The 7293-nt window shown below is 41.5% G+C and overlaps 1 pseudogene; it reads left to right on the forward strand.

The window, feature by feature from the left end:
* The first annotated feature begins 361 nt into the window (after positions 1 to 361).
* Positions 362 to 1906, forward strand: LOC144706565 (expansin-A10 pseudogene; annotated as a pseudogene).
* The last annotated feature ends 5387 nt before the right edge of the window (positions 1907 to 7293 follow it).

Raw genomic sequence — 7293 nt, forward strand, 5'->3', positions numbered from 1 at the left:
AAACCGCTTCAACGCTGGCTCCGGCGGCGGTCCACATCAGCAACAAGCCAGCCCATGTTCCTGGTGGGCCCAACCAAGAAAGACAATCTTATGATCTCCCAACTAGAGAAAACCGCTAAAGTATTTGCATAGGACCCACCGCCCAGGCTCCCTTCTCCCTTTATAAAACCAACCGACCTCCCCTCCACAGCCCATCATCAACTTCTCTCTTCAGCTCTTTATCTCTCTACAGCTCTTTATCTCTCTACAGCTCTTCTTCTCTCTACAGCTCTTCTTCTCTCTTACAGCTCTACATCTCGCTCTCTAACTCAGGAAAGAAGAAGGCAGAAACAAGCCAGGTTTTCTCTCTACACATCCAGCCATGGCACCAGCGGCGGGCTTCGTACTCGGCGTTCTCCTCTTCGCGACGGTTCTCCGGTCGAGCGCCGCCCAGGGCGGCTGGCAGAACGCCCACGCCACCTTCTACGGCGGCGGCGACGCCTCCGGCACAATGGGTACGTATTTCCCCTCTCCTTGGAGAGATAGATAACGAGATGCGCATGAGAAGAGAGATGGACAGATCGCCAGTTTCTGTGAGGGATCGATCCTTTTCTCTCTCTCAGCTTCGGTTGCCAGAGACAGATAGGCAAGTAAATAAAGAGATGATAAAAAATTGGGTAGCTAGATGGAGAGACATCGGTACCCAATAAACATAACGAGGGAGTGACTGAGTGGCAGAGAGGAAGAGAGATAGATGGACGGAGAGAAAAAACAAAGAGAAGAGATGAATCTCCCGCATCGCTTCTCTAGAAAATCGCGACCCAAAAAGAGTTCTCGAGTTTTAGAGTTCTAGAAAAGTAAATAAATGTAGAGAACTGTAACGAGAGATAGCGAGCTGTACAGAGTTGTAAAAAGAGATAGAGGGAGAGCAATGGAGGGACGTAGAGAAATATAAAGGGAGAGAGTACTAGAGACTGATATATGTAGAGAGTTGTAGAGGGAGAGATAGGTGCAGAGATTTGTAAAGAGAGAGTGAGGGGTGTAAAGACAGAGATAGACACAGAGGAAGAAAACTGAACTAAAATTGGATAATGATGCAGGTGGGGCATGCGGATACGGAAACCTATACAGCCAGGGTTATGGGACGAACACGGCGGCGCTAAGCACGGCGCTGTTCAACAACGGGCTGAGCTGCGGATCCTGCTACACGATCAAGTGCGCCGGCGACCCAAAATGGTGCTTACCCGGAACCATCACCGTCACGGCCACCAACTTCTGCCCGCCCAACCCTTCCATCCCCAGCGACAACGGCGGCTGGTGCAACCCCCCGCGCGAGCACTTCGACTTAGCCCAGCCCGCCTTCCTCAAAATCGCCCAGTACCGCGCCGGCATCGTCCCCGTCGCCTACCAGCGCGTCCCCTGCGTGAAGTCCGGCGGAATCCGCTTCACCGTCAACGACCACAGCTTCTTCAACCTCGTTCTCGTCACCAACGTCGGAGGCGCTGGCGACGTCGTCGCCGTTGCCTTGAAGACTCCCACCTCCGACTGGCAGGCCCTCTCTCGCAACTGGGGCCAGAACTGGCAAAGCAACGCCAACCTCGGTAGCCAGAGCCTCTCCTTCAAGGTCACCACCAGCGACGGAAGGACGGTCGTCAGCTACGACGTCGCCCCTCGCGGCTGGTCCTTTGGCCAGACCTTCGAGGGCAACCAGTTCTAGCCGGTTCGGGCTGCGGCGCCACGTCTGGAGCCCGCCTGCATACACTTTAAACTGTTTTACCGATTTGTATTATTCATGGAATGGGTGCCCTCGGCTGGCCCTGCCGCCATTGGCAGGGCCCAAGCTGAAGGGGTGATCTTTAGTGGTAGAAGAAAGTGAAAGAAAAGAAATTGCGTCAGCAGAAAACATCGTATCTATTGAATAAACAAATGTCCTTCCAAATTTAAATGCCCTTCCAAATTTAAATGCCCTTCTATCGACAATTCAAAGTATGCAGAAGACCAAGGAAACCTAGTGGAAAACATATAATTAGACATAGAATGGGAAAAAACCCTCAAAACCTAAACGGCCTACTCTCATGTAATTTACGTGTTTAATATCACTCAAATAAAAATAAATCATGGTTGTGAAGGGTTTAAATAATCTATTACACCCCTAGGACGAAGTGTAATTTTGTTTTTTGTATTTTATGGCATTTTATTAATTTTTTTCTGACATTAAATTTATAATTTTAAATGCAAAAAAACAGAAATTACCTGCTCTGGTGATCACTGGGGGCAACTGCGGCGGTGGCGTTGGTAGAGTGGCGGCAGAGCAGAGACGTGGCGGTGGAGAAGCGATGTTGGAGCATCAACACAACGGTGGCAGAGCGGTGGTGGGATTATATATTCTTTTAATCAATGAATATAATTTTATTGTTTTTTTTTCGGTTTTTATATGGCGGGTTCGACCTTGTTCGATCCAGTTTCGGACCAGTTCAAACTGGTTGACCTCTTTTGGACTTACCAAAAATCAAGTAAGTGCTCACTGTTGATACCTCCGTGCCCGGTGGGTGCAGCTGTGGCGAGCGCGCGTGACCGGCGGGCAAGTGTGCTCGCTAGCGCACGCGTGCTGCCGTGCAGTGCACACCAATGGACAAGGACAGCGAAGATAGAAATAATTTGAGTTTGAAAGGTTCAAAAGTGAAAATTTTAATGAAAAGTTTCTAGGGACGAAGTGGAGAGATCAGCAGAGTCTAGAGAGCAATAGATATGGATTTAGAGAGAGAAAGAAACGGTTTTAGGGAGAGAAAAGGTCCAAATGAGGAGATAGAGAGATAAAATGAAGAAGAGGGTAGAAGGAGTTTGAGATGGAATTTGAAAGTGCAAATGAAGGAGATTTTTCTATGAAATTGGGAGGATGAACTTGGCCTATGGATGAAGTCTAGGTACAGAAAGGGTGGATTCTAGAGAGAGAAAGTATGGAAAAATGAGTGTTTAGAGTGAGAAAGTGTTGTTTTAAAGGGACGATGGATAGATAATCATGGGAAAATGTAGACCTAAGTTCTTAAAAACCTCAGTGGAAGTTTACTGAGCCCTCAATGCTTCCTCTCAAGTCTGAGTCCTTAGATTTTTCCAGGATAAGGCATTTCTCAATGCATTCAATAGATGTGGCTAAGAGAAAACTTCAATAACCTTACATTAAGCATGTAGAACAACCTGGATTCTGAAATATGCCTTATCTTGCTAGCCAGCCACTTGCTAGAGCACCTCCAGAACGAGGAAATGAAGGAGAAAACAGCATATTTATACATTGGAACAAATACTAAAATACCACTTTGGGCATGTTCTATGCTCTTTTCTTGCCCTTTGCCTCTTTTTATCCATTGATTTAGAGCTTCCGTAGTAATCTTTAGCTTCTTTCTTTGTAAGTCTTTGAAGCCCAGTGGGCATGCCAGGTTGTGGCCCGTTTCCTCAGACCTCTCTTTTGTAGGCCCACAGCACCTTTTGCACCTTTCTTGCCCCTATTGAGAATTACTCAACTCTCAAAAAATTTCCAACTCTTTAAGAATTACCATCTTCTCATTCATACAAATTCTGCACATGTGAAACTATAGAATACGCATCAGCAATACAATTTATTGACTTCAAAGAAGTCAAGGAGTTTAGTAAAAAATAACCATAATGTGCAAAAATTAGAATTTACAGCTATTGCACAAATATTTAGTTCATTCAAGTGATAAAATGATAAGTTAATAATACCAAAAATCCTAAACGTATGGAAATATACACGGGTTTATCATGTTATTAGCATGCAAGAGCGGTGACATCTCGATATAATTTTTTAAATATCTTATGCAGCGCACATATATTATATAGTTATAATCCTTTCAAATAACCCTTGTGAGACTAATGCGTAATCCTTTTTTTCCTAGAACATGTGGTGCGATCTGGACATTCCGTCTAGATCGTATGGTGAGAAAGGCCACCCGCTATTTCTCCCTCATCCAATTACTTTTTCTGTGCAATATGGCTGCCTAAGGACGCTTTGAGTCAGATTGTACAGCAGAGGATCACCCGCCCAACATTTTCACCCTACTCATTTTTGATTGCCCATATGGCTCAATTTGGGCAGTTCTGTCCATATTGAATTGCTGAGAGAATATTGACATATGATATATGTGCATAGTGAGATCCATAGGCACATGTCCATCCTCCCAGTAGCTTTGGAGTATGGAGTTTGGCGGGCTGTTATCCCCTCTAAAACTTGTCATTGATTTCTTAAAGAGATCATATCTGTGCTTGCCAAACCTTTTTGGTGTAATAATTAGACCTTAATCACCTTTGCTCTCTCTATATTTCTACCTACGACTTGTCCTCAATTTACTCGTAATTATCAGATCTTAGACTTGTTGCAAAGCTAGTCCAGTTTCTTCCTAAATACATGATTCATATATCTCAGCCAACCTCATTTATTCATCTAATTTTCTGAATTACCTCAGAATGTTTGACATTGTTATGCCCCATTCCTTGTGGATTCGAACTCCACACGCCACTACACTTTGTTTTTAAGCATAAGTTCAGAGCGTTCTACTTGATTTTACTCACGTGTAATTTTGTGTTTTCAATTAACATAAAAGACGCTTGCCACTACACTTTATGCTATTTAAACTGTGCTTCTAGCTTTGTTTTTAAGTTTTTCAGCCCTTGAGTCAGAGCGTTTGGTGTGCTTGTGGGGTGCTTCTGATTGATGGTCCGACAACAGTAATAGACACATGTGATAAAGTGATTTTTAGTACTAAAAATATACACATTTTAGAATTACTTTATTATTTTTATATCTATTTTTCTATAAATTTCCTTCCATATATTTGTTCTTAAAAATCTTCAACATGACCATTTGTTCTCCTAAAATCCTAAATAGTGCTTTAAGACTAGAGTTTATCTCATGTCGAAAAATGTTTTGGAATTATTAGTCCAGTAAACTTTAAGTGAAAAACAAGAAGAACAAAAAAAAAGTATTCTAGCGGCTAGTTGAATTAAGAAACACGCCAGTAGTCCAGCGAGTCACCAGCCAGCGAGTTCATGACACTGACTTTAGCCAGTAGCCATCGAGCACGGCCACACAAGGAGCCCACTGAAAACACCCTAAATTTGGTGTTTAATTCAATTTATTAGCATAAGTTTCTTCATCTAAAGAGTTTAAAATAGACTTGTTATCATATATTTACATGTTAATTATTATTCCAAGTGAATTCTGATTTTATTCTAATTTCATGTTTATTTAAGAATTTTATGGAACTTATTTAAGCTTGGAATAACTCTGCTTAAATGGAAATGCAGGTTTAAAAAATAATTTTAATGTCAATTGACGTTGGATGAATTACTGAACATTCTAGATTTTTCTAGAATTTTATTGAATTTGTGTGGAATTGTTTGAGGAAGAAATGAATTTTTAAGTAGAAAAGGATATAATCATAAGCAATTTGGGAGTTTAAAGTAATTTCTAAAGTGAGAGGGACTCTTTTAAATTGTGGTTACAAATTCGCTTAAAAAGCTCAGACTCATGGTTGAATAAAAATAATTGCGGGTCTTGTCGAATTAATCTCAATTTTTCTATGGTTTTCTTAGGAAATATGGAGGAGAGAGAAACATATGGTGATAATCTCAAACTTAGGGTGTTAATTCATCGTTGGTAATTGAGATTATTCAATAAAAGTTATATTTAATGGTGCTTACTTAAGAATATTTAGTTAGTGATGAGTATGGACCGTGTCCCCATGGAACACTGATTAAGGAATTAAGTTCTTATTATAGCGATGATCCATGGGAAAAGAGATGAAAAGGAAAGTAGAGTATGTGAGCAAGGGATCTCGAGCAAAAGGATATAAGTTATATGCTCATTTATTTAGTAAAGAAAAGAGTAGCGAACATGAATTATGCGAGCGGCATGGGCATGAGTTAGGTAATCTGGAGGACACGATGGTGGGCGAGTGTGTGAAGGATGGTAGTGAAATAAAGTAAAATGGACAGGATAGGAGGCGAGTGCGAGGATACAAGAAAGTAAAATGTAAGTGAAAAGAATACGATAAAGCCTAATTACGCTAACTATGATATCGGAAAATAAACAACGTAAGGCGAAGACGCTTACCTTAGATCCTTACGTTTTCCAGGATCAGGGCAATTTATGAGGGCTAGTAAGCTCACCCTCTTCTCCAATGCTTCTGCCCACACACCAGGACACCAAGAACACACTTGATGGATCTCAAAACTCACTATCTTTCAATCAGCCCACACAGGTAGAAAGCAAGTTCAAGATGAATTTTACAGTGATCCAGGCCTCTATTTATACATCACGAGATATGGATGAAAGGAGGAGAAGAAGACGAAGCAGGGCTGAACATTTCAGCTCAATCTGAGTTGTAGATCAAACGTTATGGCTGTTTGAAGCAGGGCTGAACATTTCAGCCAATCCTAGGCCTTGATTCTTTCTTTCTCCTCCCCAGCTTCCTCATCGTGCACTTCCGTTAAGAAGTCAAAGCGCTTGAAATTCTGTGCATTTTGTATTCCGTGAATGCGCCTTTTGGAGTCCAATGTACCTAAAAATGATAAACAGAAAGAGTGAAATAATAAATAAAAAAAGAAAGAAAGACTCTTTCTCGAGGATGACCTGGCGGCACGTCAGTGCGCGCCACAAAACCCTCTTTCTCATTTTTTTCTTTCTTTTGTTTAAAATAAGTGGACACGAGCGCACCACATCGCTGTGCCATTTCAAAGAAAAAGAAATAAAAGTATGTTTTGTCCTTTGTGCCTTGGTCCACATGTCATTTAATGCAAAAATGTGTGGTCCAAAAACCTGTCAGTCATAAGTGCAATCATCGGTTCGCAAATTGCGAAGCAATGATTGGCTGGGTAATGATTGGCTGATGCCTATCGTTAACTTAGCTAATGAGTGGCTGGCCCCAATCTTCTGCAAGGACTAGGATTTGTCGCCTTCTGAAAGTTCTAGAAAAATCATATTCTGTCTCAAAATTATATTCTTTGAAAATCGCCGTAAGAAAATTTCCACGAAAGACACAAAATGTAGAAAAGTCAGGAATTCATTCTAAAAATAGATGAAATCATTTTTAGCTTGATTACACGCAAATATGAGTGATCCAATGCAAATAGACATCTAAATATAATCATATTAGCATACTTAATATGAAAGTTATTAGAGGGGCCTATCTCCTATTATTGTTTGGTGGCGTCAGTTTTTTAGTGGGCCCACGCGATAATATCTCGATGGTTCAAAAAGAATCTGACGACTTAAATGCAATCGGTAGAGGCATCTTTTGA

The sequence above is a fragment of the Wolffia australiana genome, chromosome 8 (genome assembly GCF_029677425.1).
Source record: "Wolffia australiana isolate 7733 chromosome 8, ASM2967742v1".
NCBI classification, from domain to species: domain Eukaryota; kingdom Viridiplantae; phylum Streptophyta; class Magnoliopsida; order Alismatales; family Araceae; genus Wolffia; species Wolffia australiana.